At 43.6% G+C, this 21,332-nt stretch overlaps 1 protein-coding gene across 2 annotated transcripts in view; it reads left to right on the top strand.

Moving 5' to 3' along the window:
* LOC121001943 (cytochrome c oxidase assembly factor 1 homolog) overlaps positions 1–21,332 on the top strand; it is a 109,966-nt gene that overhangs the window by 22,747 nt on the left and 65,887 nt on the right. The window lies entirely within an intron of this gene.

Below are 21,332 nucleotides of genomic sequence, written 5' to 3'. Positions count from 1 at the left end.
TAAAAATAGCTTCTTGCATCACATTTTTGTCCTACTTTTTACATATACGTTTGGGGGGAAAAAGAATACAAAAGTGCAATACACTATGCTTTTCCATCGTGCAGCGTCAAGGAAAACCATAAATGTAAGATAAAAAGGTGATGTAAACCCAGCGTAAAATGTATGTAATACGATAATACACAAGGCATAATCATAATGTAAAAGTATGCATACACATACAGAGAAAAACCGGACGGAAACATAAGGCAGATTTAGCAAACTGTCCTTGTTGCCCATAGCAACCAATCATCACACAGCTTTCATTTTCCAAGAGCAGAATATGGAATGAAAGCTGTGCTGTAATTTGTTGCTATGGGAAACCTAAGTTTTTCATGAGTCTCCCTCCTCGTTTCTGTGAGAGTTACAATTCTATGCTGTGCCATTCCTCTATTATTCCTATTAGACATTGAGGAATAAATGACCAGCAGTCTGCAATACGTCTATCTGGGGGTTACTGGTTGGGGCTGTGTCCCTGCCCAATCTAAAGCACTCATTGGGTACTGTCAGCTGGTGCAGGGACATGCCCGCCCGCCCACTGGTAACACCCAGACCTTTATTTCAGACTTTGGCAATTCATAAGCTTCAATCACTGAGTGTGTGAACTAGGCTTTCTCAATGGGGTCATTTGCTAACAGCGTTACACCATTTTTGGCCTTTTTTGGGGACTTTTTAATCGTCTGTGCGACAATACTTTGTTGCACGGGCATTTTTGCGCCATGTTTGACACTTGGGGGGATCGGGCACTGACCACAAATTTACCAACATTTACGTCTGGAAACAGGAGTAAATGTTGACAAAAAAAATATAGCCCAGTCAGGGGCTGGAGTAGTTTTTACACCAGGCACACCTACTGCCAGAGTGACGCTTAATTTACTATGAGGCAGACGCCTCGTCATAAATTAAGCGCATCCTCTAGTGCAAAGGGGAAACAAAGACCGTTGTAAAAAGCCAATCTTTGTAAATGACCCCCATTATGTTCAATAAAAGACATGAACAGTACAGCCGTTTAGTTACAATGGCCCAGGTTTACTAATGTGTATGTGCAAAAAATCTGCCTAAAAAATGCCACAAATTGGTGAATCTAGGGTTTTAATACTTTTTTCCGACATTTTCGACAAGGGGCGGGATTAGCAGAAAGGGGTGGAGCTTTGTTGGAGAGGAGGCAGGGGAACGCAACATGTTGCATTTTTATCTATATGTCACTTTAAGGATCAGTGGCATAACTAGAACTGACTGGGCCCCACAGCAGATTTTTCTCCTTAACACACCTCTGTTATCCTCCTGCGGGGGTTTCCGCTCTTTGTGCAGCACTGTGTCTAGTCACGTACCACACTGTGACCTGACATCATGCAACGTCAGGTCATAGTGCGCTCCTACGCACACTACATCCCATCCTGAAGCTGTGCGTCCCGTCCTGAAGCTGTGCGGAGGCTGTGCGTCCCGTCCTGAAGCTGTGCGGAGGCTGTGCGTCCCGTCCTGAAGCTGTGCGGAGGCTGTGCGTCCCGTCCTGAAGCTGTGCGGAGGCTGTGCGTCCCGTCCTGAAGCTGTGCGGAGGCTGTGCGTCCCGTCCTGAAGCTGTGCGGAGGCTGTGCGTCCCGTCCTGAAGCTGTGCGGAGGCTGTGCGTCCCGTCCTGAAGCTGTGCTGCGTGGAGGAGAAGAAAAGGGAGCGATGAGTAATACCAGTGCAGCTGCTTCCCCTGCTTTCATTTAATAATATGAATAAATAAAAACTTGTTTGGCAAGCCTCTCCATGGTGGGAGGAAGGATGATCAGGGTGAGGATTCGGTTGACCAGACTCTTGGCTACAGAGACTGGACTTGGTGGAAGACAGGGTGGTGCTTAACTGACTGGAAGCATTATCTTCAGCAATCCAACCGACCAACTGTTCGCACTGGTCCGACTTGGACAGTGTTGTCCTGCGCCGCCTAGCTAAGGGTCCATTCTAGGGATCGACCGATTATCGGTTTGGCCGATATTGAGGATTTTGAACGTTATCGGCATCTATTTTGCCGATATTCCGATAACGTATTGGGAACACAGAACGCGCTGCTCTCAGCGCGTTCTGTGTTCCCTCCGCAGCACAGGGGAGAAGGAAGCAGTGTCTCCTCCCCCTGTGCTGCTGCTGCCGCTGCCGCCAATAGCAGGAGAGGAGACAAGAGGAGGGGAGGGGATGTGGCCGCTGCGCCACCAATGATGAGTCTTTCATTAATTCATATACAGGAGGCGGGACGGCAGCTGTGGTCCGCGGTAGTTAACCCCTTAGGTGCCGCGGATCGCAGCTACCGTTCATAGGGGTCGGGAGCCGGCTATGTGATTCTGCAGCCAGCTCCCGCCTCCTGTATATGAATGAGAGACTTATGTTCATTGGTGGCGCAGTGCGCCCCCCCAAGCCCCCTAGTATTAATCATTGGTGGCGCAGTGCGCCCCCCCCCACCCCCATCCCAATAGTAAAAACATTGGTGGCACAGTGCGCCCCCCCCCCAGTATTAATCATTGGTGGCAGTGGCCACAGGATTCCCTCTCCCCTGCTCCTCCGATCGGAGCCCCAGCAGTGTAAGCCTGGGGCTCCGATCGGTTACCATGGCAGCCAGGACGCTATTGAAGCCCTGGCTGCCATGATAAGCTCCATGCTGCTGTGTGCACAAAGCACAGAGCAGCAGGGACAGTGTGAGGTCTTATTCACCCTGATAGCGATCTATCAGGGTGAATAGGACAAGGGTTCTAGTCCCTAAGGGGGGTAATAGTTAGTAAAAAAAAGCCCACAAAAATATTAAGTATAAATGAAAAAGATTTTCAAAAAAACTAAAATAATACACGTTAACAATAAACATAAATTTTCAGCAGATTTGTGTAGGAAAAATTTTTTTTTTCCTCAAAAATAAAAATACCCAGAATATCGGTATAAATTATCGGCTATCGGCCTGAAAGTTGACAAATTATCGGTATCGGCCCTAAAAAATCAATATCGGTCGATCCCTAGTCCATTCACACGTCCGCAATTCTGTTCCGCATTTTGCAGAACGGATTGTAGACCCATTCATTTCTATGGGGCCGCACGACGTGCAGCCCGGATCCGGAAATGCGGACCCGCACTTCTGGGTCCGCAATTCCGATCCCGAAAAAAATAGAACATGTCCTATTCTTGTCCGCAATTGCGGACAAGATTAGGCATTTTCTGTTAAGTGCCGGCGGAACGCACATTGCCGGTGTCCGTGTTTTGCGGCCTCTGCGTGCACCATCAGCATCACGCCTACCTCCCCATCCCTTAGTGCTCGCCTTCTTCACATTTAATGGTTTTGTCACAAGATGTGGCGCAGATTGTTTTACAGTCCGCTAAAAACACAGTTTTCAGATGCAGGACAGTATATGTCACAGAAACCCACAGAATATGAACACTATATTAGGCCCTGATTAGTTATATTTGCCCTAAAGGAACAGTTTTTGAATGGCGTACTGTATATGTCCCGGATGTGTATTACACGCACACACTACAGAGACAGTAGATGAGGGCTGTCCCCTGATTATTAAAATTTACGCTAAAGAAACAGTTTTCGGATGGAGTACTGTATATGTCACAGATGTGTATTGCACGCACACTATAGACCAGTGATGCCCAACCTACGGCCCGCGGGCCAAATGCGGCCCGTAAAGCCGTGTCATGCGGCCCGCGCAGTGACAGGACTTTATCAGCGCAGGGAGCGCTGCGAACGGCACAGGCAGCAAAGCGATGCTGCCTGTGCCTGCAATCTCCCCGCCCAGCGCCGCCTCCTAGCTAATTTATTCACTGCACTTGCCTCTGTGAAATTGAAGAGAAGCGCCGTAATCTCGCACAGGCGGCATGCACCGTCTTTTTGGCCTCTGCCAGTGCGCCTGTGCGAGATTACGGCGCTTCTCTTCAATTTCACAGAGGCAAGTGCAGTGAATAAATTAGCTAGGAAGCGGCTCTGGGTGGGGGGGATATCTGTGGACGACACTGAAGGGGGGGGATATCTGTGGACGACACTGAAGGGGGGGGATATCTGTGGACGACACTGAAGGGGGGGATATCTGTGGACGACACTGAAGGGGGGGGATATCTGTGGACGACACTGAAGGGGGGGGATATCTGTGGACGACACTGAAGGGGGGGGATATCTGTGGACGACACTGAAGGGGGGGGATATCTGTGGACGACACTGAAGGGGGGGGATATCTGTGGACGACACTGAAGGGGGATCTAGGGAGGGGTGTGGGGATGTTAAGGTGGGAGGTCCTGGAGGGGTGTTTGGGTGGGAGGTCCGGGAGGGGGGGGCCATACATTTTTTTTGCTATGGGGCCCAGTCATTTCTAGCTACGCCCCTGATTGGTAAGATTGGGCGGGCACTGGAGCGATATAGCGCCCTGCTGTAGGAGAAGCCGGCGGGAGATGAAAGGAGGAGGGGCCAGCTCCTGGTGGTGTCGGGCACACGGCGCAAGCATGGCGGTGGAGGATCTGACTGAAGCCTAAAGACCAGACATCAAGGTAGACCTGCAGAAGAAGGTGACAGCGCAGTATGTGATGTATACATGTGTGTAATGTATGTAGTGCAGTGTGTTATCATCACATACTGCACTACATACATTACACACATGTATACATCACATGCCCCCTCACAGTAATAATGCCAAGATATGTCCCTCTTCAGACGTAATGCTCACACATGCCCCCTCACAGTAGTTATGCCCAGATATGTGCCCCCTCACAGTAGTTATGCCCAGATATGTGCCCCCTCACAGTAGTTATGCCCAGATATGTGCCCTCTTCTCAGTAGTAATGCTCACTCGTGCCCCTTCACAGTAGTAATGCTCACTCGTGCCCCTTCACAGTAGTTATGCCCTGATATGTGCCCTCCTCACAGTAGTTATACCCTGATATGTGCCCTCCTCACAGTAGTTATGCCCAGATATGTGCCCCCTCACAGTAGTAATGCCAGATATGTGCCCTCTTCACAGTAGTAATGCTCACATGTGCCCCCTCACAGCGTTTGCATTTCTTTCTGGCAAAGTTACCTGGTTCCGGCTCGCGAAATTTATACCAAGTCTAGTGCGGCCCTCAGACGAAAAATGGTTGGGCACCACTGCTATAGACAATAAATGTGGCGCTGATTATTTGAATTCACGCAAAAAGACAGTCTGCGGATGATGTACAGTATATGTCACTAATAGGTATTAAAGAAAAATATCTTGCTGTTACATACACACAGTAGTCCTTAAAAGGACTTTTGGGTCTTTTGAAAAGCTTTTTTAGAATAATAACTGTAAATTTTGCTCCCTTCACTGCCTTTCCCTTCCTACCCTCTGCTCTCCCTGACTATGACTGATCCGAGCACGTGTCATCGGGTGCTATATAGCACCCGATGACTCATTTCGGCCAGCAAATCACTGTAATGCCTGTAATCAACATGGCTACTGGCATTACAGTGATGGCAGTACTTACCTGCACGCTTATTGGCTGCTTAGCAGCCGCGGTACGTGCGGGTAGGAGACTCGAGCATGGCGCTCGAGCACATGCGGTACTCAGCCGAGTACCGCCATGTGCCGAGTATAGCGATGCTCGAACCGAACAGGTATTCGGCCGAGCATGCTCGCTCATCACTAATAAAGATAAATCATTATTGATGGAGAAAGGACATACAACTCCCCAAAATATCCACAAATATATCTACAAATTTACAATAAAAAATACTTTATTCAAGGAATCGTAGTATAAAATATATTTCAGTCCATGCTGGTTCTTCTTGTACTGTATGCCTCGAATCCAATATCTAAAAAAAAGAGAAAAGAAAATTAAACACCACAATACCCAAAATGAAAAAAGACAGAACACATTCAAGGAGAAACATTAGGTAAATAACCAAGGCCTGAAATCTACATTTAACCCATTTGGTCCAAGAGTATTTAATGATGAAATCCAATGAATTTCTCGTCTTTTTAATGTCGAATTCCTGTTACCTCCTCTCCTAGAAATCAGAACATGATCCAATAGCATACATTTTGGATCACCCTGCTTATGTCCAAGTTCTACAAAGCGCTTAGACACCGGAAGGTCCACAGTTTTTTTTCCTAATTGTATACCTATGTTGAGTGAAACGGGTTTTGAAATCTAAAGAGGTCTCCCCATCATATAGCATGCTACAAGGACACCAAAGAACATAAATAACAAAAGTGGAATCACATGTCAAATAAGGTCTAATGCCGTATTTTTGACCAGTAATGGGGTGTACAAAAGTACCACCCTTCTGCATATAGGGACAATTTACACAATTCAGACAAGGAAAACATCCAATTTTTTTACTTTTTTTGTGGACCTATATCAGTGTGTACAAGCCTATCTTTAAGATTTTTGGGCCTCCTATAAGACATAAGAGGAGGGAGTTTAAATTCTGGTATATTATCATGTCCGCTTTTTAATTTTGGCCAATGTTTATTAATAATTGACCCGATTCCATAACTTTCCTCCGTATACGTAGTAACCAAAGGAGAGGAGGTAACAGGAATTTGACATAAAAAAAATCATTGAATTTCATCATTAAATACTCTTAGACCAAATGGGTTAAATGTAGATTTCTGGCCTTGGTTATTTACCTAATGTTTCTCCTTGAATGTGTTCTGTCTTTTTTCATTTTGGGTATTGTGGTGTTTAATTTTCTTTTCTCTTTTTTTTAGATATTGGATTCGAGGCATACAGTGCAAGAAGAACCAGCATGGACTGAAATATATTTTAAACTACGATTTCCTTGAATAAAGTATTTTTTATTGTGAATTACATGTATTTGAGGATATTTTGGGGAGTCGTATGTCCTTTCTCCATCAATAACGATTTATCTTTATATCAAGATGTGTATGCGGGATGACTGACCCATATATTATTGGGGACATTTACTACTTTAGCCCTTGTTAGTACTGACACCCAAAGTCTGAACCATTCACTAAGTTAGTGGGTGGTATTCTAATGGGGTGTTGGATAACTGACTGTCCCATGCGTTGAGTAAGTGCTTGTTGTGACAGATTCCGTGTTGGGGGCATTTCATATTAAAATATACAAATTTCTTGTATTTTAATTATTTTTGGATTTGTGGTGCTGCACGACCAAATTTGCGTGTCTGTGAGCAGATACGTGATATTCGTGAGGACCCCCAACGGGAATGTGACACAGTGGGAACTGGGTGTATCCTTGATTGGATCCATTATGGTGGTTTAATCATTCCGCATTCTATCAGTATATTTATCAGTATATGTGTATTTGCATTTTCTACATAAAGTTATATATAGATATCCTTTTAGATGGAGGGATATATATACTAGGGCTGCAATGAGTACTCAACTAAATAGAGTAATTCGACACCCAAAAATCCTCGATGCAAATTTTTTGCATTGAGGATTCGTTTGTGTCACGTGACCACGGAGCGGGAGTGTATCGCTTGCTATTACTCCCGCTCTGTGGTCTCCCGCTACGCTCGGAATACTCACCTTTTCAGCAGGGGGGCCTCCGGACACTCCACAGCACGTCCATGGTCCCGGGCTGCACGGACCTCCTGACGTACGCACGTCGTGACCTGACATGCTGTGTGACATCAGGCGCAGAACAGCGCGGAACAATGGAGTGTCAGTGGCGCCCCTGCCGAAAAAGGTACGTTGGTGCAACTAAGACCGGGCGCCCGGAGTGCACAGCGTCATAGCAACCAATGACGCTGTGCACTCCGGGTGTCAGGAGCAGCGGGGGGAAGAGCTGCTGGCACAAGGATGGGGGGGGGGAGCTGCTGGCACAAGGGGGGGGGGGGGAAAGCTGCTGGCCCAAGGGGGGGGGGAAGCTGCTGGCCCAAGGGGGGGGGGGAAGCTGCTGGCCCAAGGGGGGGGGGAAGCTGCTGGCCCAAGGGGGGGGGGAAGCTGCTGGCCCAAGGGGGGGGGGAAGCTGCTGGCCCAAGGGGGGGGAAGCTGCTGGCACAAGGGGGGGGGGGAGCTGCTGGCACAAGGGGGGGAGCTGCTGACACAAGGGGGGGAGAGCTAAAAGCACTGGGGGGAGCTGATGGCACCGGGGGAACTGATGCCCTTGGGCTGATCGCACAGGGGGGAACGAAGGGTGTTTGGGTCTGATGGCAGGGGGTCTTATGAGTTTTTATAAAGGAAAACAGTCTATTAATAAATTTTTCTTATTAGAGTACTCGATTAATTGTAAAAAATTACTGATAGAATACTCAATTTCTAAAATAATCGTTTACTGCAGCCCTAATATATACATATCTCCATTATATCTTATATATACAGTACAGACCAAAAGTTTGGACACACCTTAGTTCACTGTACTAAAATGGCCCCCACAGTCACCAGATCTCAACCCAATAGAGCATCTTTGGGATGTGGTGGAACGGGAGCTTCGTGCCCTAGATGTGCATCCCTCAAATCTCCATCAACTGCAAGATGCTATCCTATCAATATGGGCCAACGTTTCTAAAGAATGCTATCAGCACCTTGTTGAATCAATGCCACGTAGAATTAAGGCAGTTCTGAAGGCAAAAGGGGATCCAACACCGTATTAGTATGGTGCTCCTAATAATTCTTTAGGTAAGTGTATATATACAGTACAGACCAAAAGTTTGGACACACCTTCTCATTCAAAGAGTTTTCTTTATTTTCATGACTATGAAAATAGTAGATTCACACTGAAGGCATCAAAACTATGAATTAACACATGTGGAATTATATACATAACAAACAAGTGTGAAACAACTGAAAATATGTCATATTCTAGGTTCTTCAAAGTAGCCACCTTTTGCTTTGATTACTGTTTTGCACACTCTTGGCATTCTCTTGATGAGCTTCAAGAGGTAGTCCCCTGAAATGGTCTTCCAACAGTCTTGAAGGAGTTCCCAGAGATGCTTAGCACTTGTTGGCCCTTTTGCCTTCACTCTGCGGTCCAGCTCACCCCAAACCATCTCGATTGGGTTCAGGTCCGGTGACTGTGGAGGCCAGGTCATCTGGTGCAGCACCCCATCACTCTCCTTCATGGTCAAATAGCCCTTACTTTCAAAGTTTTCCCAATTTTTCGGCTGACTGACTGACCTTCATTTCTTCAAGTAATGATGGCCACTCGTTTTTCTTTACTTAGCTTCTTTTTTCTTGCCATAATACAAATTCTAACAGTCTATTCAGTAGGACTATCAGCTGTGTATCCACCTGACTTCTCCTCAACGCCACTGATGGTCCCAACCACATTTATAAGGCAAGAAATCCCACTTAATAAACCTGACAGGGCACACCTGTGAAGTAAAAACCATTTCAGGGGACTACCTTTTGAAGCTCATCAAGAGAATGCCAAGAGTGTGCAAAGCAGTAATCAAAGCAAAAGGTGGCTACTTTGAAGAACCTAGAATATGACATATTTTCACTTGTTTCACACTTGTTTGTTATGTATATAATTCCACATGTGTTAATTCATAGTTTTGATGCCTTCAATATGAATCTACAATTTTCATAGTCATGAAAATAAAGAAAACTCTTTGAATGAGAAGGTGTGTCCAAACTTTTGGTCTGTACTGTATATCTGGTTCTAATAAATGATACATTATAATACTCCATTGTTGAGCAAGTTAAGCTAATATTTGCAGCCAGTCTTTTAATGTTACTCTTTTACAGGCTGCATTTAGTGATTTTTGGTAACTTTTGTGTACTGTCCACAAGATGGCAGTAGTCACCATTTTCTCTACCTCCTAGTTTTGGTTCTAGTGTACAGTACGGTAATAGTGTATGCAATATAGGATAGCGCTGGAGGCTACATGAATGTGCAACATCATTCGGGGGAAAGGGGGGGACTCCAAAGAACATAATATACATTTATGAGTCTCAGCAGTGTAGCATATGAAGACTGACAGTTACAGTATGTCTGTATCCCGTTAGGGACCCTATTAGATGGTTGTGTTGGCTTCTCACTATAGCTCATACTATAGAGCAGGCATCCTCAAACTGCGGCCCTCCAGCTGTTGTAAAACCACAACTCCCACAATGCCCTGCTGTAGGCTGATACCTGTAGGCTGTTTGGGCATGCTGGGAGTTGTAGTTTTGCAACAGCTGGAGGGCCGCAGTTTGAGGATGCCTGCTATAGAGGACCTGGACTGTCACAGCCTTGTGATCAGTTGAGCTCATATCAAACAATCTGATATGTACTAAAATGCACTTTTATTGGGGTCCAGCTGCACAGGGATTTCCTGATAATACTGTGATGACATCACCACTTTCTCTTGTAGCCCGCTGCATTCACTTTGAGCTTTGTGATGGGATTACCCTGTCCTTTCCGCTGTTACTAGTAGACCCACTAAACACGGTAAAAGCTATAACCCAACATGTAAGGGCTGGTACATGCATGTATTATTAAAGGGGTTGTCCCACGATTTTTTTTTTTTACATTTTTCAATCCAGCACCTGGATCTGAATACTTTTGTAATTACATGTAATTTTACAATTTAGCATAGCCACTGAGTTATTCACAGAAATCTATCTGTATAGCACCACCTGCTGTTGCCCTTTTTCTACATTTTCTTTCCAGCTCACTGAAGTTGACGTACATGCTCAGATCCATTCTTCAGCTGTTGCCTGCAGAAAGGACACGTCCCCTGAGCTGCCAGCTTTGAATAAATCTAGCAGAACAATTGGAGCAATGATTTTCATTTTTTACATTAGTCATGGGATATCCCCTTTAAAGGGAGTCTGTCACCTCCATATGGCCATATACAGTGCTTACATGGCTCTGTAGCACACCTATACAGGATTGTAACGGTACCTTTGTCTTTAGACTTGCACCAGCAGGAAAAACAAATGCAAATGAGCACTCGCAAGTGCCCAGGGGCGGCATTCAGTGTGTAGGTGCCCAGGCTGCTCTGCCTTCTTTTCACTTTACTCCTCCCCAGCCTTTGCCGCCCTCCAAGTCCGGACCTTAACATGTATAGCTTGGAAGAAAGAAGAGACAGAGGGGATATGATAGAAACTTTTAAATACATAAAGGGAATCAACTCGGTAAAGGAAGAGAGCATATTTAAAAGAAGAAAAAATACCACAAGAGGACACAGTTTTAAATTAGAGGGGCAAAGGTTTAAAAGTAATATAAGGAAGTATTACTTTACTGAGAGAGTAGTGGATGCATGGAATAGCCTTCCTGCAGAAGTGGTAGCTGCAAATACAGTGGAGGAGTTTAAGCATGCATGGGATAGGCATAAGGCCATCCTTCATATAAGATAGGGCCGGGGGCTATCCATAGTATTCAGTATATTGGGCAGACTAGATGGGCCAAATGGTTCTGATCTGCCGACACATTCTATGTTTCTATCGATGAAGCAAGAGACTTGGAGGGCGGGCAAAGGCAGAGGCTGGGGAGGAGTAAAGTGAAAAGAAGGCAGAGCAGCCTAGGCACCTACACACTGAACGCCGCCCCTGGGCACTTGCGAGTGCTCATTTGCATATGAATTAAACTTCGTTTTTCCTGCTGGTGCAAGTCCAAAGACAAAGGTACCATTACAATCCTGTATAGGTGTGCTACAGAGCCATGTAAGCACTGTATATGGCCATATGGAGGTGACAGACCCCCTTTAAGTGGGAAAGATGGAACTCGATGCTCGTGTGGATTTCAACCTGTGACGAAGATAAATGGTCATGGCCTTTCCCCCATCCTTATACAATTAAAAAGAATGAATGCAAAGACCAGGATTGCTGCTGACGTGGCAATAATACGTACCACAAGCAAATCTGCATCTTCTTGGGTTTCTACCAGGGTCCCCACAGTAGTATGGAGATCCAGTGTAGTCACCCTCAATCTTTGGTGTTCGTAGCTAGACAGCCTCCCAAACTTATTCAGCACTGCCTAGCACTTTCCAATAAGGGTATGTTCCCAAAGCCTTCCTTATGGATGGATTTCAGGATATAGTCTGTGCTCCTATTGGTATGGTTACAGATTATTTTTTTGGGGCATGGTAACAAAAGCGGTCTACCTCGCTAGAGCTGCACTTGTCACCAATTTCGAAAGCGGTTTGTCACTTCTCAATATGTGACTCCAATTTAGAGTAATATGTATTTTAATATTATACAAATAAGCTTCTTGGTGCAACAGAGGTGTTGCTGTTGCACCCAGAGGCTCTGTTGAGACTTCTCCGCTTGCGGTGTGCCCACCTCTTTGCCTGAAGTCTTGTGTCAGTGCATTCAGGGCACACACAGTACTTAATTTTTCAAATCTATTCCTGGCTTTGGCTTGAAAAACAGCATCAAAAACTGCGTAGTAAAACATGTATGTGTTTTTACCACAGATGCAAACGCAGCTGTGTGTACACGCTTACTGTATGTAAGGAATGATATCACTGATGAGAGAGATTGAGCTCAGATAGAGCAGAGATGAATATATAAATTACAAGTGTACTGAATCTTTTCCCACAAAACTATATATCAAGCATGCTCAGCTCCTCCTGCTCCATAAGCAGTTGCCTGCAAATTGCACTGCTTTTCATGGGACAGGTCATCTTAAAATCGTCCCGATGCTTTTACACAACTTTGCATAAATCAATAATACAGGGCGAATGTAAGAAACGATGTAATATATGTTATCAGAAAAGATGCCTTGTTCTAGAGCAGGGGACTGCAGCCTCCGACACTCCAGCTGTTGTGAAACTGCAGCTCATACTTCATTCACTTGTATGGGAATTCTAACAATAGCCAAGCAAGTCTCAGTCAGTGTTCGGAGTTGTACTTTCCCAACAGCTGGAGTGCTGGAGGTCTCTCTCTCTCTCTCTCTCTCTCTCTCTCTCTCTCTGTCTCTCTTGACCAAGATTGGCTGCCTGCTCACTGAAGGATCAGATTACAACATACGATAGAAGTCTATGGAGAGGAATGGGGGGAGAAAGTGCGGAGAAAAAGAATCAGACATGATACAGCAGAGTGAGCAGCTTAGAGTATACAGTTGCGATCAAAATTTGAGAACAATTTCTGAACACTTCATTTTTTCAGAAATAATGTAATCTACATTGATCATCATTTGAAGGATTTCTTGTAAGGGGTACACCATGCCATTAGAACACTGTTTTCCAAAATAACCAAAGTATATCAACATAAAACCTTTATTTTTAATTAACCTGATGAACATAATTAGAGAACAGCAATGACTGAAGGTTACACCAGTCATCAATCAGTAGGAAGTGTACAGACCCTTGCTTTGAATGACTTCAGCACATCTGCGGCCACAGGACATCACTAGTCTCTCACACTGCTCTGGTGGGATTTTGGTCCACGCTTCTTCCAGTCTCTTCAACAGTTCTGTGACTGCTGTGGATTTCTTGACCATAAGTTTGTCACCAAGGATTTTCCAGAGGTTTTCTATTGGGTTTAGATCAGGACTCTGGGCTGGCCAGTTCATTGTTTCAATGTTTTCAGTTTCAAGGAACTGCTTTACCCGTTTTGCTGTGTGGCAGGGCATTGTCCTGCATGAAAATTGCTGGCGGATTGATGAACGCAAGGAAGGAACCATGTGTTGTTGAAGAAGGTTCTGATACACACTTGCATTCACTCTGCCATGTAGCTGTATGAGAGGTCCAACTCCTGCTTCAGAAAACATTCCCCAAGCCATGACACTTCCTCCTCCACCTTTCACTGACTTCTTTACACACTTTGGGTTCAGTCTTTCCCCAGTTTGTCGACGAACATAATGTTTCCCATCAGACTCAAATAAATTAAACTTTCTTTCATCACTAAAATGAACTCTGGACCACTTCTTCTCTCTCCACACAACATGCTCCTCAGCAAAGGTGAGTCTAGCCTTTTGATTCTTTCTGCTAATGAGAGGTTTGGTCACTGCAGAGTGGGCTTTCAGTCCAAATGCTCTTAAACGTCGAGACCCTGTATGACGAGACAGATCCTTACCCTGTTCAGTGCTGAACTGGTGAGCAATTCTTCCTGCAGTGTTGAAACGATTACCCATGGAGATTCTCCGCATTATCCTGTCCTCTCTTGCATTTGTCTTTCGAGGGCAACCAGCCTTCTTGGGGGACTTAAATGAGTTTGTGATGTTGTAAAGATACAATATTCTAGAAATCACAGATTTGGAACGAACAACTTCTCTTGCTATGGCTGATAGGGTCACCCCTTTGGCCTTCATCTGGACAACCTGCTGCCGGAGGGTTTGTCACTTTGGAACGGCACACCATTTTGGCAAAGTTAGTGAAAACTGGAAAGTTAGGCTGCTAGCTTTATAGGGTTTGTCAGATGATTAAGGAAATTAGCACCAGTAGCCAGATTAACACCAATAACTTGCAGGTATCTGAAAGTGTTCTCTAATTTTGATCAGTGTTCTTTTTCAAGTATCTTATTTACATTTTTATTCTGTGCTTTAGAATAAATAAAATTTATGAAAATATATTAAAATACTGCTATTTTACTCATGTTCACATAGGACTACACTATGACCTTGACCTTTCAGAAATTGTGTGTTTTTGTTCGCCACTTGTATAGTGTTATATCTCACCTTTTAATGCTTTATTCATATCTCTACTGCTCAGTACATATGTCCTATATAGTGATTCTGACTGTATAGTGTACGTATGGGCATGATACCAGATAGTCTCCACCCACCAGCTTGAGGACAACTTAGAATTATAGGTAGAGGGGTACAAAATGGCAGAATAAAAGTAATATAATGGTCAGATATAGTGCTATCACTCATGTGCACACACGACAGCTAATTCTGAAGAGTTATCTGAAAGTTTAGATACTCTTCAACAATGAAACTTCTTTTAGCCACTGATCTGCCTTTCAGCGCGACTTTGGCCGCATCCTATGTGCACCTCGGCAGTGATGCGATTGCATAATGTGAACCCAGCCTAAAAGGGCTGCCTGAGAGTAGCAAAACAAGTCTGCTCTCTTCCAGAAGTAGGACAGTGGCACTGTCTGTAGAGGAAAAGCAGTGAAAGTATGTGAACAGTTCCCCCTTTTCTTTAGGGTATGCAATAAAGGGTGTAGGAGTGTTGGCATGAAGTAGAAAATGTACAGTATTAGCGTGTCCTTGTACCTCGCATAATACATGTGTGGTGCAAGCATGTAAGTATTGTAACTGCCACAGGCATCTGTGATTTTACCTTATTTCTGCTGATGCAGCATCATAGGGCAATTACAGTAGAGAAGACAAAGTGGAAGACGCTGGTTCAACCTGTTTCTGTGAAATTCACTGTAAGGATTAGAACTGGAGACATGATGTTCTTATGAGCATGTAATGACATCAGTATAAGAGAACTTGTTGAAAGATCACATTGAATCTGAATTATGTTGCCTTGTAGGTTACCGACTACTAGACTTTAGTAACCACTTTCCTCTTTGCATGAAGTAGGCTAGGCTCTGGCAGACTGTCTATAAAAGTCCTAAAATAATAAAAGCTCTCCATCAATCTTCACTGTGATGCAGCGTGATAATGGTAGACATGTACAAGCCCTTTTGTATTACAGATTATTCAGCAGCTGTAATGTTATGTAATCGGAAACAGTAGAGACTACCGGCTGTCTCACCATTACTGATCATCCGAGTGCTTTCCGCATGTCTATGTCCGCACCGCAAAATGCAGACCATGGGCCCATTGCAGTCAACGGGCCTGCAAAAAAAATACGGATGCAACACACATCATCTTGTATATAGCATTTCTTTTTGTTTATTCTAATTGCTTGTGCTTTAATACCGTGGTTTGCACTCTGTTCAGTGTATTGGGTGTGCCCCCTGCATCTGGTTTCTTTATTCTATATCCGAAACATCCCAAGTTAGTTTTTTTTTTTTTACTGACCAAGTTCTCCCAAGGGGACCAGTTTTTCTTGTACAAGGGGAAACCATCTTTCTTTATATACCACCATTTATCAATAATCCTAACCCGGCTACCAACAAATATTCATTCATGCACACTAGGAACCGCCGAACACAACATTTTCTGGAAATAGTCAAACGAGCCAAAAATAATACTTTGTATATCATTTGTTTATTCATCTTTGGAATCAATAATCTGATTCATACTACCCAGAATGTAAGTGTAAAATGATTTCTGAAGGTGAAGTTTATAAATATTGCCTGTTATTTCAATTAAAGTATCCCAAAACAGATGGGTCTTTGGGCATCCAACATCTAGGGAAATAAAATAAAAATGTCTCTCGGATCCACACATTCCTCAACACAGAGTGTGCAAAAATGCTTGTACATACCCTCATCCTCTCTCGCCTAGACTACTGTAACATCCTCCTCTGTGGCCTCCCATCTCACCTACTGTATCCTTCTCCTTTCCCTTGTAAATTGTAAGCCCTCACAGTCAGAGTCCTGTCTCCTTCTGTGTCAGTTTGTAACTCATCTTAGAATAAAGATTTGTAGAAGGGCACTCAACACATGGAGTCACATCGAAATATGGGAATTCTCGAATATATTGCGATTTATTGAACATAATCTAAAATAGACAACTGGAATAGTAAAAACAGCAAAAGAAAAACACACAATAAAAGGCGTATCATATAGGCAAAAAATGGCAATCAAACGAGCAATGTAGACCCGTTAAAAATAATGGGAGGAGGGAGTTCCAATTAAAATGTCCAGTACCACAAAAAACGCAGGTCAACGCTGCATCCAGATTAGGGTCCTAAATCTGCAGTTGTGGGGACTTTCGATATTTTCCTAATATATAATCGTATAGTCTTAGGCCGTCTATATTAAAACCATTTAGTGGCGTCCCACATAATCGAATGGTATTAAAATTGGCACAACAGCAAGATTCGACAAATAAACGATAGGAATCTTTACTTAGCTTTATACGTAGGAGCTTATTCGAGGCCTTCTGCTGGTAAACACTGTAGCAGTGGTCAGATTATCCGCTGTAGGGTATGTAAATTTTATGTACGGCGTCCCACGTGTAGCGGACTTAACTTTCAGCGTCCCACGTGTCGTTACCTTCGAACACGGATTCGATGATTAACCCAGGCACTGTAGTAATCGAGTCACGCACATTCAATGGATCTTTTTCGGGTGCAGCAAGATTGAATGCTTGCCTGTTCCTCGATCTTATGGGCGTTCCTCTCCAAGTGCTGTGTCTTTCGGGTAATTGAAGTCTGTGCTCTTTAATCTTTTTTCTTCTTCCAATAGGCAAAGTCCAGTAAATGTGGATTATGGTTATGTCCCCACTATGCAAGTCAATAGATTGAGCACCAAACGCGTTTCAGAGTGTTGCTTTACTCCTTCCTCAGTGGTAACCATGTGTTGAGTGCCCTTCTACACATCTGTATTCTATAATCTTTACCTCTTCATCTGGGTGCATCATTTGCAGTTGGAGCACCATAGAAATCCTAAATAAGGGTGAGCCGCCCCATATATTCTTCGTGTAACTCATCTTGTTCATACTTATTGTGCTTGTTTTTTTTATTATGTATACTGCTTTTCATATGTACAGCGCCATTGAATGAATGGCGCCTTAATAATAAATAATATGCAGAGGGAGTCTGAGAAACAATCCTACCTAGACATTTAAAGCTTCCTTGATACTCCAGCCTAGTAAGATTCCCTGGGTAGAGAAGATTTATTCAATTTAATAGTAATCCCTGAATATCTCCTGTACTCCCCAAAAAGGTGAACAAGCTGGTTAAGTGATAAATTTGTCTCCGCCCAAAAAAATTGTAGGTCATTGGCCTAAAGGGAAGTTTTGTCCTCTATCCCCCACACCCTAAACCCCTTAATCAACTGATCCTCCCTAACCATAATGGCCAAGGGCTCCACCACCAGAGTAAAGAGTAAGCGAGAAAGCGGACAGCCCTGACGTGTCTATACTCAAATCAAAATAATCCAACTTCCTATCATTTACTGATATCTTTGCTCTCGGTTTATAATAACGAAGTTTAATCCAGGTAATAAATATCTGACCCAAACCGAACCTTTCTATTATAACCCAAGGCAATTGCTGCCTTCTGTTTTCCAAGTTCTGCCCACTTCCCAATACCTTTTGCCACTTAATATTCACCACAGAATATAGCTCTAATATATGCTTTAGCTGTGCCCTGCACCATATCCAGATTATCTAAAAAAAAGTAAAGAAAAGTTTGATTCTTTTAAGGCCCCTTTCCACGAGCAAGTTTTCCACGCGGGTGCAATGCATGACGTGAACGCATAGCACCCGCACTGAATCCTGACCCATTTATTTCAATGGGTCTATGTACATGAGTTATTTTTTTTTCACGCATCAGTTCTGCGTTGCGTGAAAAACGCAGCATGTTTTATATTCTGCATTTTTTACGCAGCCCTGGCCCCATAAAAGTGAATGGGGCTTCAGTGCAAGTCGGGTGCGATGCGTTTTTCACTGTTGGTTGCTAAGAGATGTTGTTTGTAAACCTTCAGTTTTTTATCACGCACGTAAAAAAAAGCATCAAAACGCATTGCACCCTCGTGGAAAAAACTGAACGCAATTGCAGACAAAACTGATTGATGAACTTGCTTGCAAAATGGTGCACGTTTCCCTGAACGCATCCGGAGCCAATCCATCACGCTCGTGTGAAAGAGGCCAAAATGTTTAGGTGATCAATTACGTCCAACCAATGAGAAATTATGTTATTATCCTTATTTTTACCTTTAGTACAACTTAGGGTGGGTTCACATCACGTTTTATGCCTCTGTTTGATGTATACGTTAGAAAAAAAGGATACAAAAATGCAACACACCACGTCAAGTAAAAAAAAATGTTAAAATTATAATACTTTTTTTTTTTCTGACAATGGAACCTTAATGGTGAACGGATGCCACTGTAGGGCCTCAGTCTGAAGCATCTGTTTAAAGTATAGATTTTTTGTATATGTTAAACGGATGGGAAAAATGTGATGTGAACCCAGTGTAAACATAACCACAAAGATTCCAGTGCCCCACTGACACATTGTAAATATCAGTGAGGACACAGACTCCTAGTGGCTGCAACCCTCTTGAAGGTCTCATCCAGCTTGGTGGTTCTCACTGTTTCAGTCAGTATTTACAGTATATTGTAGTTCCAAGGGGCTCCTCGCTTCTACATGGACAATAATAGTACAATAGGCGCCTGGTGTTCAGCTCAGAGTCTCTCCTCATTTGCAGTCGCCACACTCTCTCTCATGGATCTTAGTACGGGAGTCCTCATACTCCACCTAAGCCTCCAAGCCAACTGTTTATCTGAAGGGCTGACATACAAGTCAGGGTGTTGGTTCCTCTTTGGTCCAGCATCACTAACCCTTTCTACTTCTTTCTCAAGGCCCCAGCTCTTCTCACCTGGTACTTTGGCCACTGTCTGTACTGAGTTTAAAGGGGTTGTAAGAGTTATTAGAGAAAATATCCTTCTGTTCTTGTCTTCATCTATTCATCCCCTGCTACTTCCAGCACCGTTGTTCTGATCCTTTCCATCGGCTGGAATGATGGTTTGCCCATAATCTCAATGTGACCGCTCATCCTTAGGTTGTCCTTGAAGATTGCAGCAGTTTATGGCCCCATCAATCTAGGGCCCTGGTTAAAAAAAAAAATGTACTTACTCATTCTCTTCTTTATTCCATACCCTCCACACCAAATAAATGACACCATATATTCCGATTGTAAGTGGCAACATAAATATATTGAATTTTTTTGACATGCGTGACTTTAACATGACTATTACAATGAAGGCAGGTCCACAAAGCAGTGCATTCATGCATAGAAACAAATAGGTAGCGTGTTTGCTGGTATTTTTTCCCCATTTCAGATCTTCCAAGCAAATGATCATCTGCAACTACTGAAAAGAGGAAAGAAAAACAAGCGCTAGGTAATCCTAGCCATGTTTTTCACAGCATAGAGAGATACAAAGCCCCACAAGCACACTCCATTGAATTTCAATAAGCAGTGAATAAATTCCAAGCGCCATTGTGTAAAAGATAAAGCCCAAGGCTTGTAGTAGCCTATACATCCGCACACCTTCCCTTATTGTGAAGAATACCTGTTTTGGACACTAAATTAAGTGTGCATTTACCTTCTCAGAGTTTCCATAAAAGTATTAGGACACGTTCACTTTTTATGCTTAGGAAATGATGCCTGGAGATTTACCTGATCCAGCCAGCCAGAATTACGAGGCTAAGCTCTGGAAACAGAAAATACAAAGTCAATTGACTGAAGCACAGAAATATATTATACTTCTTAATCCTCATTACAGCTGCTGATCCCATGTCTGGTTAGCGAAATTCTGTTCTGTGCATATTCCAGATTAGTGGACTTTAAACCAGCCGGACAGACTCATTAACACCGTTTCAAAACGGCAGAATGTAGTTGGTGTCTGGGTTACCCATTAGACCAAGATCGGAATCACCAGCGATAGCGGGGATTTCTCTTGGCCTGCTTTCTTCAGCTCATAGAGAAGATAAAAAATGTAAGGGTAAGGCCAACCACCTAAATGGCGCCAAACTAGATCTGATCCATGAGGGGGAACTAAAATATTGTTGAGATGAATAAAGTAAAAACTGTGGAAGGATGAATGAATGAAATAAATGAATAGATCACGCACAAGGCCTAAAAGAGCCCGGCTGAGATAAAATAGAAGATCCCTCTATGAAGGTAAATTCATAAAATCAAAACAGTTAACTTACTTCACTGAGGAGGTGGGCTCAACGGGATTGACAATAGATCCCCCCTTCATCAGGAGCAGTGTAATACACATAATACATTGGTAATAAGATGGTATTATGTGTATTACCTGTATACTTTCAACTGCTCCTGATGAAGGGGGGATCTTGAGCCCACCTGTGATTTTAAGAAATGAAAAGGAAAGCACCAGAAATACTCGATACTGCCATGTTATTCCTACTGCACTACAAATGATCCTGGCGGGGGAGGTTGAGTCCTTGGGTGTCTTGCGCTTTATCCCTTGGACCTCCTCCTCAGTGAAGTAAGTTAACTGTTTTGATTTTAAGTGAATTCTTTAGATTTTATGGAATTTACCTTCATAGAAGCATTTCTATTTTATCTCAGCCGGGCTCTTTTAGGCCTTGTGCGTTATCTATTCATTTATTTCATTCATTCATCCTTCCACTGTTTTTACTTTATTCATCTCAACAATATTTTAGTTCCCCCCCCCCCCCCTCATGGATCAGATCTAGTTTGGTGCCATTTAGGAGGTTGCCGTCCCCCCTTCATTTTTTATCTTCTCTATCTTCTGATGAGGTAGGTTTTCCTACGCCTCCAGCCACCATAGGCAGCCTTGGTTTTTGATCCTCTAAGTAGGTTATTTTATCTCCTATCCTCCTGTCCCCCCTCTGGCGCCC

Source organism: Bufo bufo, chromosome 5 (assembly GCF_905171765.1).
Source record: "Bufo bufo chromosome 5, aBufBuf1.1, whole genome shotgun sequence".
Lineage (NCBI taxonomy): Eukaryota > Metazoa > Chordata > Amphibia > Anura > Bufonidae > Bufo > Bufo bufo.
The sequence above is the reverse complement of the archived record's forward strand: the minus strand, read 5'-3'. Positions and strand labels throughout refer to the sequence as shown.